We start from the raw sequence: 13,865 nt of genomic DNA, 5'->3' as shown, positions 1-13,865 counted from the left end.
TGCTTCAATTATCCACTGACATTCATCACTCCCAAACGGAATTGGACTGAGTGACCATTATGGTTGGAATATGCACTTCACTTTATAATGGTAAGGGATAGAGAGAACAGAAAGTAAACATCAATGCTTACCAACCCAGCCATCGTCAGATCAAGAAGCAGCTGTATTGCTGAGTCGTTTTATTTCAACAGGGGCACTCCACCTCTCCCCTCGCCCCACCAGTTTCCCCTTGTGGTAGGCAATAAGGGACAAATAAATAGCTTGGAGTTATAGGCTGTGCATTGTCATGCACCAAGGCAAAGCTGCAGCAGAATTAGACTAATCTTGGATGGGAGTCCTAATCAAGCAATCCTTTACAATGGTAGAACTTCAGCCCTGGTGACTGTTATGTTCACACCCTTGAAGAGGCAGTCAAAAATGACACGATGTGCTTCATGCTGTTCGAAGCATTGGTTTGAAATTCATTGGTGTTGAACAAGGCAAACGGAGCACGACGAGACGCAATGAGGAAGAAGGACCATCGGCAACACAGCACAGAAAGAGTAATCGGATAACAGTAATCCTCTGCAATGCTGTACTGAGACATTTCTCCTATGTTGGCTAAATTGAGGTCCACCTTATCTACTTAGCCTCAGGTCTTCTTTCTCTTAAGAAAGAACATTTTAACCAGCTCTTCACTCGGTGATTAACCCAAGAGCGGCCCTTTGCTTCTGTTTGGCATCGCAGTCGCTGTTGGATGTTCACTTTTCCCAACTTCTTCAGTCTGACTCTGAGAGTCTGGCAGCTTGGGCAGCAGTAAGGCCAGTCGGTAATTGATTATCATAAGAACATATTTACATCAGATGATGTTTGCAGAATACACAAAAAGTATGTTCTTGTTAATTGGTGGTCACATTTATTTTTTTTTTAAAATAAATTTAGAATACCCAATTCATTTTTTCCAATTAAGGGGCAATTTAGCGTGGCCAATCTACCTACCCTGCACATCTTTGGGTTGTGGGGGTGAAACTCACAAGGATAGTGACCCAGAACTGGGATTGAACCTGGGACCTCGGCGCCGTGAGGCAGCAATGCTAACCACTGAGTCACCGTGCTGCCCCTGTGGTCACATTTATTAACTATAATATGCATTGCGGAGCAGGTGCATATGTGCTCCAAAGAAAAGAAAATGCCTGTCCTTAAGAACTGCATCTGCAATTTAAGACAAAAATCTGTCTCCTAAGTGAACTCTTGTGTCGAGGCATTATCGCCCTGCCTCTGCAGCTGGCTTAACGTTGGCATGTTTTATACATACTAATTAATGGCTGTTGTGCCATTTCAGAGATGTGAAACCAAATTATCAGAACTAAATTGAAATTGGCCAGCTTTCCAGTGTTAATGGTGAAAGGCTACCTCAGGACTCCATCTCAGATTAACCAGCTGTGGAACCATTTGGAGGATGGGGCGACAAAGACAGCACGCTTCTCAAAATGTGATCGGTTAAAGGTATTATCCTGATTAGTACATGTGGGACTTTTGAATCAAAACTCATGGGGCAGCACGGTGGCTCAGTGGTTAGCTCTGCTGTCTCACGGCGCTGAGGGCCCGGGTTTGATCCCGGCCATGGGTCACTGTCCGTGTGGAGTTTGCACGTTTTCCCCACGTCTGCGTGGGTCTCGTCCCCACAATCCAAAAATATGTGCAGGTGGATTGGCCATGCTAAATTGCCCCTTAATTGGATACAAAAAAGAATTGGATACTCTAAATTTATTTTGAAAAAAATCAAAACTAGTAAGAAGATTTGCCCACCGGTCATGCAAATCAAGAAATCAGGCATCCATCATTGTTTTCCTGCCGATTCATGCCTGAATGTTGGATTTATTTTTCCACTCTTTTCCCTGTTTCTCGTAGTCCTTGTTCCCTTTATCTTACATCGTCTGAAATACCCCATGCGCCTGTTCTAAAGCCGCAAGAGTTTCTGTCTCCTTCCCTGACTCTTTAATTCAATTGTTTGCATCCTTTAAGTGGCACCTCAACAATATTTTCCAGTCCCAACACTCACGTCCGCTGCACCAAATCCGCACATGAACCTGAATAATTTCTTGTATGCACGGCTTTAGAAGATGGTTATGATATTGCCTCCTTTCATTCAGGGAAAATGGCATTACAGAGAAGGGCACATGACCTCTGCTAGGTCTACACGGAGATAACCTAATGTGACCTGCTTAATAGGGAGACAGAAAGATGAACTGAAACTTATTCAAAGGCAAGAATGCACCTGGGAACAAAGGAAAGGCCGACTGGCCTTACTGCTGCCCAAGCTGTCAGACTCTCAGAGTCAGACTGAAGAAGTTGGGAAAAGTGAACATCCAACAGCGACTGCGATGCCAAACAGAAGGAAAGGTTTGCTCTTGGGTTAATCACCGAGTGAAGGGCTGGTTAAAATGTAACCCATGTTCAAGAAAACAATTAGGATTGTGAAAAGTAAGAGACCATGGATCAACAGGCAAAATCATGGAAGAGGGAGTTCATTAAGTTAAGCTCAAAAGGGATGACTGAAGAAGGCTTAGATTAAAAGGATACCAGGGCGGGATTCTCCATTTCTGAGACTAAGGGCTGGATTCTCAGATTCTGAGGCTATCTTTGGAGGAAGTGTCTAATTTTACGATGAAAAAGTCGGCCCCACACCTATGCTCCGCCCAGTGGGGGGTTAGCAGCTGTGCCACGTAAAACCTCCGGAATTCCCAACAGAAACGGCTGGAGAATTGCTGGGTCCGTGGCCGCGCCTTGCAACATGGTACCGGGCACGCGCGGATCCGGTCTCCAAATACTGTCCCCCAGTAACCCACCTCGTCACCCCAGGACCACCCCGCACCAGTGCCCACAACCCCTGCCAAAGCCCCCCCTGCCCGCGGAATGGCTCCCCCAAAATGTGGCGGTGCTGGACTCAGTCCGCAGCCACCATGCCAGGCTCACGAAAGAAAAGTAGCATGAGTGACCCACGCTGTCGGGAGCATGGCCCATCAGGGGCGGAGTATCGGGGGAAGACCTCAGGTGACGTCCTGAGGCAGTCCATACGGCATGTAGTGTACTCTTCGTGTACGCCATTTCAGAGAGGGCAGAGCATCGCAAAAGCGGCGCCACCCCCGATTCCGCAGCAAATGGGGAATCTCCGGCCAATCACTGAACACGTACTTAGGCACGGCGACTGTGAATCCCGCCCTAAGTGTTGATGCCAATGCAGAATCTGTGGACATTTTACAACAGACAAACCTGTGCTGCACCTGGATCGATTCTGCTACCATTGAGGGGTTAGCACCAGTGCCGCGTGGAACACAATCGATTCCAATTCGTCGGGATTCGCTGGGTCCATTATTGGCACTCAGGAGGCTGACAAGCTGCAATCCTCCCACACGCTCATCCCAGCCAACAAATGGCTCTGGTTATGCAGCAGCATGCCCATCCAGGTTGATTGGTCGCCTCGGGCCAGAGGGCACCCAGGAGGGACACCTATATGACCCATTCATCGTAGGCTGTTAGTGGTGTGCGCATCTGCATGGCTGCCTTGCCGACTGCGGCAATGGTATTCCCTGCTTGTCCACCCCAATCCAGCAGCCCACCTCCTGGCCACCCCCCCACGACTTCCCTGGCCCTGGCAGAAGCCTACCTCCGGCCAGCGGCACAACTGTCAGCAAACTATGGCAAAGTTGGACACCTTCCATACGCCAGCTCTCTCCCGCCGCATGCCACCATGCCGGTTTCACGACTTTTAAAAGCGCAAGTGAATACTCTGTAGGGAACTCGCCCCATTGAAGGTGGAAAATCACAGAGGCCTCAGAGAATACTAGGTCGGGCCCGCGAATGAAATTCAAATGGTGTTTACTGTACATGTGTCCTGGAACGCATTGACACCGCTGTCGAGGTGCGGGAGTATTGAAATTTGGCGTCAAATTGGAACCTGCTTTGATTTCGGCGTGGAACCGATTCTCCGTCCAATCACCTTCCCTCGATTTTGGCACCGGCTAACGAAGAATCCCGCCCCAGAAGTTTCATCTTGGCTGAGAAAGGAAAAGGCATCCTGTTAACCCCTGGAGGGCAGGCATTAAATTTAAAACAGCGAGTGCAAACATACCATCTCGACGCGCCTGACGTGGGACGGGCCGAGGCATTTAAATCTCGCGAGATTTGCGACGCTCGGGACATCGCGCGAGACCTAACGAGATCTCACGAAACTGCATGATCTGGACTTTTCCCTCACTTGGCAGGATCCAGATTTGAATAGTTAAGTGATCAATTGGCCTCACTTAAATATGTCTGTCCCAAGGCCCAAGGTTGAACGGCTGCACTTGGGAGACCTCGCCATTTATCAGCCGTTTATTAGGGGCTATGCCTTTTTTCCCTCATAATTTTTGTACTGTTCTGTGGTCTTCTGGAGCAACTATTGTTCCCATTGTTTCTCTGCATCTTGCCATCATATTATTTCCTAACTCTGTATATGTTTGGTTCAAGTATAGTAAAGGGTTAACAAGAGAGATTACATGTATATCAACACCAGGCGTAAAGTCCAGCTGAACGCGTCAGTGCAGGAAATTTAGGTGAGTGTGGCCTCTACGGGCGTTCCTTACCGAGGCCAGAAATACAGAGTCCCCTTTGATAGCGGAGTCGTTCTCGGCATCTGACACCCCAAACAGAACTCTGGTTATTCCTGTTAAATTGCTCCTTGCATATCTAAGGAAAGCGGGTGTTATGTATTTAACAGGCAAGGGGGGGTTCTAGCAGTTAAAAGGGGGTACATTTTCTGTAGTTCAGACTATTCATTGACTTATATATGTAATGTTTTGTTAATGTTCATTATGCTGGTTTGTTTGAGTAAAATTTATGAAAATGCAAAATCTTGTGTGATTCTTTTCAAATGCCATTTGGAAAGTTGTATCTCATACTAAAAATTATTGACCTTGGGTTGGAACAATAGCTTTTCCAATAAAAGTGCCTCTAAAATGGAGTGATAAGACGCTAGACCTTAATCATTACATGGTGACCATACATCAGCCTCAATATATCCAAAGAACAAACCTTTGCATTGGAGCCTTTGCAATATTGTAAAACACCCCCAACTACTTTTACAAGTGTCTGCATTTTTTCTTAATCTCCATCAAGTCGTGATGATCTGTGTGAGTGTCAGGCCATCATCCAAAATGGATGATTTAACATGAAAATAATTCTGCAAGCAGGTATATTTACATAAAAAAATACCAGCAGTCGAACTGGGCAGCTATGTGGTAAATGAATTCAGAGGCTAAAAATGTAATTTCAGCAGGAGCGATATAAGGAGGTTGGATTGTAAAATGTAATAAATCATTTATGCCCACTAGAATTTGAATTGAAGCGTTGATTCCACAGTCACAGCAATATATATATATTCCCAATATATAAACAATGCTAATAATTATTCTGACTTACTTTCCTTCCTCTTGCTACTCTGTGCTGTTATACAGCTGAAATTGTGGGTTGGTAATATATTTTGAGAGCTTCTTCAATGTCAGTCTATAACTTGTGTCATCCTCCGATTGGTCCTATCTATCGGTAGGGCGGTTCTTCGTCTCTTATTGGAGCTTGACGCTGAAGGCAACTGTTCACCCCATTTAAAATTGTGATGTGCTTTTTAGCATGACAGATTCTACTGATAATACTGTTCCTATAATCTGGGTGTATGGAATCCTGCAATTCTTTATTGAATAATTTGTCTTTTTATTAGGGGCTATGCCTTTTTTCCCTCATCATTTTTGTCATGTTCTGTGGTCTTCTGGAGCAACTATTGTTCCCATTGTTTCTCAGCATCTTGCCATCATATTGTTTCCCAACTCTGTACATGTTTGGTTCAAGTATAGTAAAGGGTTAACAAGAGTGATTACATGTATATCAACACTAGATGGCATCACTGAGTGATCTTATAAAAGGCTGAGTCTCTATGTCTGCTGGGGAGAAGCTGATGGAGATTTTGATGTGGAAGGATAGTGTGAGGTTGAGTTAGAGTGTAGTTTATATATTAGAGAGATTATTAATTACTGTATCACAGATTCAGTACCATTATTTTATTATCTGTTACTCAGTAAAGCTTGCAAACCCAATCAAGTTAAGTAGCGTAAAATAAATTAGTTTTGATGTAAACATATAGCTTTACGTTCTTTGTCAACACTACATATTTGGCTATCTTTGAGAACAAACTCATGCTGTGCTTATAGTTCCTTTTTGTTGTTCTATCTGATCTTATGATTCTGCCCTGGTTGTTCCTTTGATTTAAATTCAATTGTTGTATTTTGAAGTGTTTTACTCATCTTTAAACAATCTGGAATATCCTGTTTTATATCGCCAAACACATCTTTATCGCGTTTTTTTCATTTTTAGACCTGTTTCCAGGATCTATTTACACATTGATTTTCCTTCCTTTCTGTGTTTGCCTCAATCCTATCAAGGGGCTTTCATGTTTTGACACGTGGATCTTTTATCTTGAAAGACGGCCATGGACCCGCTAAGTAATTCTAATTCATTTTCAAATATTGAGTTCGGATTTAGACATGAGCAACAATTCTTATCTTTTATTTTGTTGAAGCCTTTTCAAATATTCCCGACTGATTGCTCAGCCAGTCTACTGCATACCTCCTCAGGCCAAAGGGGTAATTGCACTATTCTAATTTACAACTCAGCCAGCCACAAAAAGGGAGGCGCATACCATGCCTGGAGTTTGAAGCTTTGATTTGATTACGTCAGTCACGCATTTTACAACCAAGGCAGCAACAGCAGGACCGCAGAGGAGATCTTACTGTAATAGTCTCTGCTCAATACATTTAACTGACTGCAGCACAAGTCATTACTTTCAGTGGAGATGGGGGACTCCAAGTTAAAGGCCTGAAGGACCATGTCTTTTAAATTTGATTAACTGTCACTTACATAAAATTCAAAGTGTGCGCTTGATCCCAGTGACTGGTACTGCTTTTAAAATATTCTACTGTCTTTTCTGCAGTGAATGAATGGATTGTCAACTTTGTGAATTAAGTGAATCGCAACACGGAGATTATTATTAACAATAATAATCTTTGTTATTGTCACAAGTAGGCTTATATTAACACTCCAATGAAGTTCCTGTGAAAAGCTCCTACTCATCACACTCCGGCGCCTCTTCAGAAACAGTGGGAGAATTCAGAATGTCCAATTCAACTGACAGTACCTCTTTTGGGACTTGTGGGAGGAAACCGGAGCACCCGGAGGAAACCCACGCAGACACAGGGAGAACGTGCAGACTCCGCACTGACAGTGACCCAACCTGGGAAGTAAAGTGAGAACAATGGTGGAGAGTACAGGTGAGGTGTGCAATCCTTTCCAAGCGCCGTGTAGTTGGGGTAGAGATTCTGCACATATGCTGAACAATGGGGGGGCTACTGTTGTGAAGAAGAATGTTAGAGGTGCATCAGAAACTCAGCCAGATATGTGTCTGATATTTTTGGGATAAAATAGGAAGTTTCAACAAGATGCGTTCAGAATCAGAGCCGCTCCCTGGACACGTAATCCAGAGGCCCAGGGGGACAAAGGCTCAAACACCACCACGGCAACTGGTTGAAATTAAATTCAAATTAATATAAAAATAAATCTGGAATTGAAAACTAATCTCAGCAATGATGACCATGAAACTATCATCAATTGTCATTCAAAAAACCCATCTGGTTCGCTAAAGTCCTTTAGGGGCTGGTTTTTCACAGTAACTTCATTGAAGCCGATTTGTGACAATAAGCGATTATTATTGTTATTATTATTATTAAGGAAGGAAATGTGCCATGCTCAGGTGGTTTGGCCTCCATGTGCCTCCAGATGCACAGTGTGGCTCACTTTTAACTGCCCTCTGAAATGGCCTCAGCAAGCCACTCAGTTAAAGGGTAATTAAAGGATGGGCAACAAATTCTAGCATTGCTAATGAGAGAGACACACATGTGCACACACAGACGCACATGCACACACACACGCACACGACCATTATTGATGAAACCAAGCCCTCAATGATCCTAATTTCTTAGAGGCTGTAACATGCAAAGCAGTTATTTTATTAACTCGCTTGTCCTCAACCCACCAAAAATAGACACCACAAAATGATCTTATGTTACAGGCAGCTGAACGCTACACTACAAAAGAGAAGTTAATTTTAGGCTGTCTCAGGAAGCAATTTCAATTTGCAGTAAATTTCAATTTACAGTAAAATACAGTATCATTAAAATGTTACAATCAATTTTTAGTAGCAAGATGAAATGTTGTCAACAACATGCAGTAGTGCACCAAATGTAGCCATGACTCTTCTGATTAATGTTCAGTACTGCAATTCCATTTAACACCAAAAGACACAGCGTGTTGTGAATTTTCCATATATCGCTGTTTATTTGAGTCTGCAAAGAATAGGTTAACATTGTAAAAATGTCTGAAAAGCTTCAGTTTGGTTCAACCCCGAAAGAATTGCAATTTTGTTTAAGAAAATCAAACATATAACTGAACCGAACCATGTCTTGATTTAACAAATTAATTTTTTTGTCTACAGTTAATCTGGCCTTTTTAAAAAATCTGTTCTTTGGATGTGGCCATTACTGGCCTGTCCAGAATTACTCCCCAGGTGTTACTGCCCAAACTCAACTGTACTAACTGAGAAGGCAGAGGTCAGTCTCCTTCTTGAACCACTGCAGCCCACGTAGGTGCAGTACTGTGCGGAGACAGTTCCAAGATTTCAACCCAGAAACAATGAAGGAGTGCAATATATTTCCTGGTCAAGATGGTGAGTGACTTAGAGGGGAACTTGCAGGTGGTGATGTTCCCGTTGTGATGAATGTGAGATGTTACATATTATATTTAATATTTCTTGTATTAAAGTTATTAAAAACTCTGGTTTAAGATATATATAGGCAGGGGTTATTTGGGAGGCACAACAGAAATTCATCCCAAGGAGGAGGAAACACGCTAAGGGCAGGACAAGGCATCCGTGGCTGATGAGGGAAGTCAAGGACAGCATAAAAGCAAAAGAAAAATGGTGAGGATTAGTGGGAAGCCAGAGTATTGGGAAGTCTTTAAAAGCGAGCAGAGGACAACAAAATAAACAATATGGGGGGGGAGAAGATGAAATATGAGTGCAAGATAAAGGAATTTAGGAAGAGTTTTTTTTCAATATATAAAAGGTAATAGAGAGGCAGAAATAGACATTGGACCACTGTAAAAATGTGGCTGGAGAAGTAATAATAGGAAACAAAGAAATGGCAGAGGAACTGAAAAGTAACTTTACATCTGTCTTTATGGTGGAAGATACCAGTGGGATGCCAGAGCTCCAGGAGAATCACGGGCAGAGGTGAGTTCAGTGACAATCACTAAGGAGAAGGTTCTGGGGAAACGGAAAGGTCTGAAGGTGTATAAATCACCTGGACTGGATGGGATACAATCCAGGGTTCTAAAAGAGATAGCTGAGGAGATTGTGGAGGCATTGGTGGTGATCTTTCAGGAATCACTGGAGGCAGGAAGGGTCCCAGAGGACTGGAAAGTGGCTAATGAAACACTGCTGTTTAAGAAGGGAGGGAGTCAGAAGACGGGAAATTATAGGCTGGTTAGCCTGACTTCGGTCATTGGTAAGATTTTCGATTCCGTTATTAAAGATGAAATTGCGGAGTACTTGGAAGTGCATGGTAAAATAGGACTGAGTCAGCACGGCTTCGTCAAGGGGAGGTCATGTGTGACAAATCTGTTAGAGTTCTTTGAGGAAGAAACAAGGATTTAGACAAAGGAGAACCAGTGGATGTGATTTATTTAGATTTTCAGAAGGCCTTTGACAAGGTGCCACATAGGAGACTATTAAATAAGTTAAGACCCATGATGTTAAGGGTAAGATCCTGGCATAGATAGAGGATTTGCTGACTGGCAGATGGCAGAGTGGGGATAAAGGGGTCTTTTTCAGAATAGCAGCCTGTGACTAGTGGTGTGCCTCAGGGGTCGGTGCTGGGACAAGAACTTTCCACAATATATATTAATTATCTGGAAGAAGGAATTGAAGGCATTGTTGCTATGTTTGCAGATGATACAAAGATCTGTAGAGGGACAGGCAGGTATTGAGGAAGCAGGTGGGCTGCAGAAGGACTTGGACAGGCTCGGAGAGTGGGCAAAGAAGTGGCAGATGGAATACAAAGTGGAAAAGTGTGAACTTATGCACTTTGGAAGGAGAAATGGAGGCATTGACTATTTTTCAAATGGGAAATGCTTAGGAAATCAGAAGCACAAAGGGACTTGTGAGTCTTTATTCACGATTCTCTTAAGGTTAACAGCAGTTAGGAAGGCAAATGCAATGTTAGCATTCATGTTGGGAGGGCTAGAATACAAGACCAGGCATGTACTTCTGAGGCTATATGAGGCTTGGTCAGACCCCATTTGGAGTATTATGAGCAGTTTTGGGCCGCGTATCTAAGGAAGGATGTGCTGGCATTGGAAAGTGTCCAGAGGAGGTTCACAAGAATGATCACTGGAATGAAGAGCTTATCGTATGAGGAATGGTTGAGGACTCTGGGTCTGTACTTCCTGGAGTTTAGAAGGATGAGGGGGTATCTTATTGGAACTTACAGGAAACTCCGAGGCCTGGATAGAGTGGATGTGGAGAGGATGTTTCCACTTGTAGGAAAAACTAGAAACAGAGTACACAATCTCAGACTAAAGGGACGATCCTTTAAAACAGAGATGAGGAGGAATTTCTTCAGCCAGAGGGTGGTGAATGTGTGGAACTCTTTGCTGCAGAAGGCTGTGGAGGCCAAATCACTGAGTGTCTTTAGACAGAGATAGATAGGTTCTTGATTAATTTGGGAGATCAGGGGTTATGGGAAGAAAACAGGAGAATGGGGATGAGAAAAATATCAGCCATGATTGAATGGTGGAGCAGACTCGATGGGCCGAGTGGCCTAATTCTGCTCCTATGTCATATGGTCTTATGGACTTACATCTGCAAAAGCTGTGATTAAGGGGACGTAAAGGTGAGATAATCATTGATTTTTTAACCATTTACTACAGATAGATGGCTAATGGAACATTGTTTTGAATTTGGAGGATCCCTGGGGTGTAGATAATTTATGAGCGATAGTGCTTAGTCCTGGATAATCAGGTTATGGGGGATCTTACTGGGAAGAGACTGAAATTGGCTCATGATAAAATTAAGGTGTGCAGCTTGGTCTGTCTGTAGTTTGCAGTTTGTCATGATTTTAGTCTGATCAGACAGGTCTTCAGTTGGCTCCTAAAAGGTTCTCACCAAGGCTTTTGCCCAGTGAAAAGCAAGTAAACCTGATTGTTAACTTTATTTATAAGTGGTCTATGAACTATTTTGGTTTGCTTATTTGGTATATATATATCTTTGCAGGTGTGGGGAATCAGTTTTTTTTTCTTTTAAGAATTGTTTTAACTGTTAACTGTAAAGCTGTTACTTTGTTGCTAATGTGATTGATGCAATGTTAAAATTAAAGTTTATTTTAACATAAAGATACCTATTAGTCCGTGTTATCACTTAGGTGGCGAAGTATCCATTCCTCAGTTTTACAAATTGCAACCTTTTGCAGTTCTCTCCTGGGATCCTAAGACCCTGTGGCTTCTGCCCTTGTCCTTCTAGCTGCTTGAGGTCGAGGGTTTGGGAGGTACTGTCAAAGGAACCTTGTCAAATAGCTGTGTTGCATAATTCTGACACTGCACAACAGTTATGGAGTGAGTGAATGTTTGAGGTGCTGGATTTGATATGGATCATGTGGGCTCCTTTGTCCTGGATGGTGTTGAGCTTATGAGTGCTATTAGAGCTGCACTCATCCAGGTAAGTTGGCAGTGTTCCATCAGATTTATCACTCCTGCCTTTTAGATTGTGGGAAGCCTTTGGGGAGGTGAGTTACTCTATCACAGAATTTCCAGCCTCTAACCTGCTCTTGTAGTCACAATAGTCAAATGGCTACTCCAGTTCAGTTTTTGGTCAATGATATCCACCAGGATGTTGACAGTGGGGAATTCAGCTATGGTCATTGCCTGGCACTTGTGCATTACAAACATCACTTGCCACTTATCACCTGAGGCCTGAATGCTATCCACATCATTCGGGCTCCGATTGTTTTATTATCTGAAGCGTTGCACCTGAATACTGCGTAATCATCAGCAATCATGTCTGACTCCCAATTTATGCCAACAGATTTCTTTCAATAAACAAAAATTTAAAACTGATTCTTTAATATACACTCATATTTGTATTGAAAATCTGTATTCCACCGAAGTACCATATTCTTGTGATAAAACAGAAGGAATAAATATGATGGTGGAAAATGATTTGCAGTTTGATCTTTCACATTGCTTTAGTACAATAAATAAGGACGGCAAAGATAAAGTTTTGAAAACAGTTCATTCTGCTGAACTGTGTTAATCTAATATTAGTTTAGAGGGCAGAGAAATCTGCTGGGATACTTTTGATGGTCAAAGTCAAATCAGAAATGTAGCATGCATGCTGCTGCTTAGTCATGCACAGGGATATAAACTTTGTCTGAGTGCAAAGACCAATAAGTGGGCTGTATAACTGGTTGCTGTCTGCTATCAGTACTCTGAGGACACAACTGGAATCAAACAGTGTGCAATATAATCGCGCTATAAAGATTATATTTTCCAAATAGACACAAGCAGCAAGGAATTTCATTTACTGCCAGGGACATTTGAAGGCAACATACCCGCAGTTTGCCAGTATGAGCTGGCAAAGTTTCTTCCCACCTGTGCATACACAAAACACTATCCACTGGATATCTTTCAAATAAAACTAAGCATCTTTATTCATAGACTTAACGAATGATACAGAACAGAAGGAGGTCATTTAGCCCATTGTCCTTGTGCCAACTCATTAACAGAGCTGTCCAATTATTCTGACTCCCCTGCTCTTTCCCTATAGCACCACAATTTCTTTTCCACTTCCAAGCGTTCATCCTTCCGTTTGAAAGTTATTATTCAGTCAGCTTGCACCAGCCTTTCGAGCAAATGCGCTCCAGATCTAGTCACCTCTGGTTATTATGCCAAATACCTTGGGCGGGATTCTCCTTCCAGCCACGCTGGAATCGCGACTCATGATCGAGCAGAAAATCGTGGGTCAGCTGAAAAACGAAGTTGATGCCAAATGCCACGGCGCCTTGATAGGGGTGTGAATGAGTTCCACTCTGTGCACCGACGTTGGCATGCAAATTCACCAGTAACGGCCATTAGCATAACATTATTCTCCGGCCTCCCATAATGCTCCGCCTCGAGGGCGTGATGATGGTGTAGTTCACTTGTGGTATTTAAAATTGGGAAATAGGTGCCATGGCTGATGAGACAGAGAGAGAGGAGGTAAGCCAAGTTTTCCAAAGAGGCAACGGTGAGCTGCCAGTTGTGCCGCTGGCCGGGTGATGTCTGGCAGGGCCGGGGGGAGTATCGGGAAATGACCAGGGGATGGCCATGGGGTTCAGGCTGTCCTCCCAGTACCGGGATGTGCGGGCATGGACCGTCATTGTTACGGCCTGAAATTAATATTCCGGAAGGGCATCACTCACTTAGAATGTTGTTAATTGCAGAAAGTTTTTGGTTCCACCACCATTGTCAGCAAGAAGGTGAAAGCATTTTACAATTCGTAGCGATTTAACGATGGTTCGCAAAATACTGTGAGTTTGGTGCAACACTAGATGATGCTTTTCTTGATAGGCTAGTATGTGGATTCTGCAATGATGCCATTCAGAGGAAGCTACTTACTGGAAGCGACTTAACTCTCAAATATGCTGTAGAAGTTGCCACGTCTATAGAGCTGGCAACAAAAGAGGTTTCACAGAGAGAGGCTGGAGTGAAGA

Source organism: Scyliorhinus canicula, chromosome 14 (genome assembly GCF_902713615.1).
Source record: "Scyliorhinus canicula chromosome 14, sScyCan1.1, whole genome shotgun sequence".
NCBI lineage: Eukaryota > Metazoa > Chordata > Chondrichthyes > Carcharhiniformes > Scyliorhinidae > Scyliorhinus > Scyliorhinus canicula.
Note: the sequence above shows the minus strand (reverse complement) of the source record.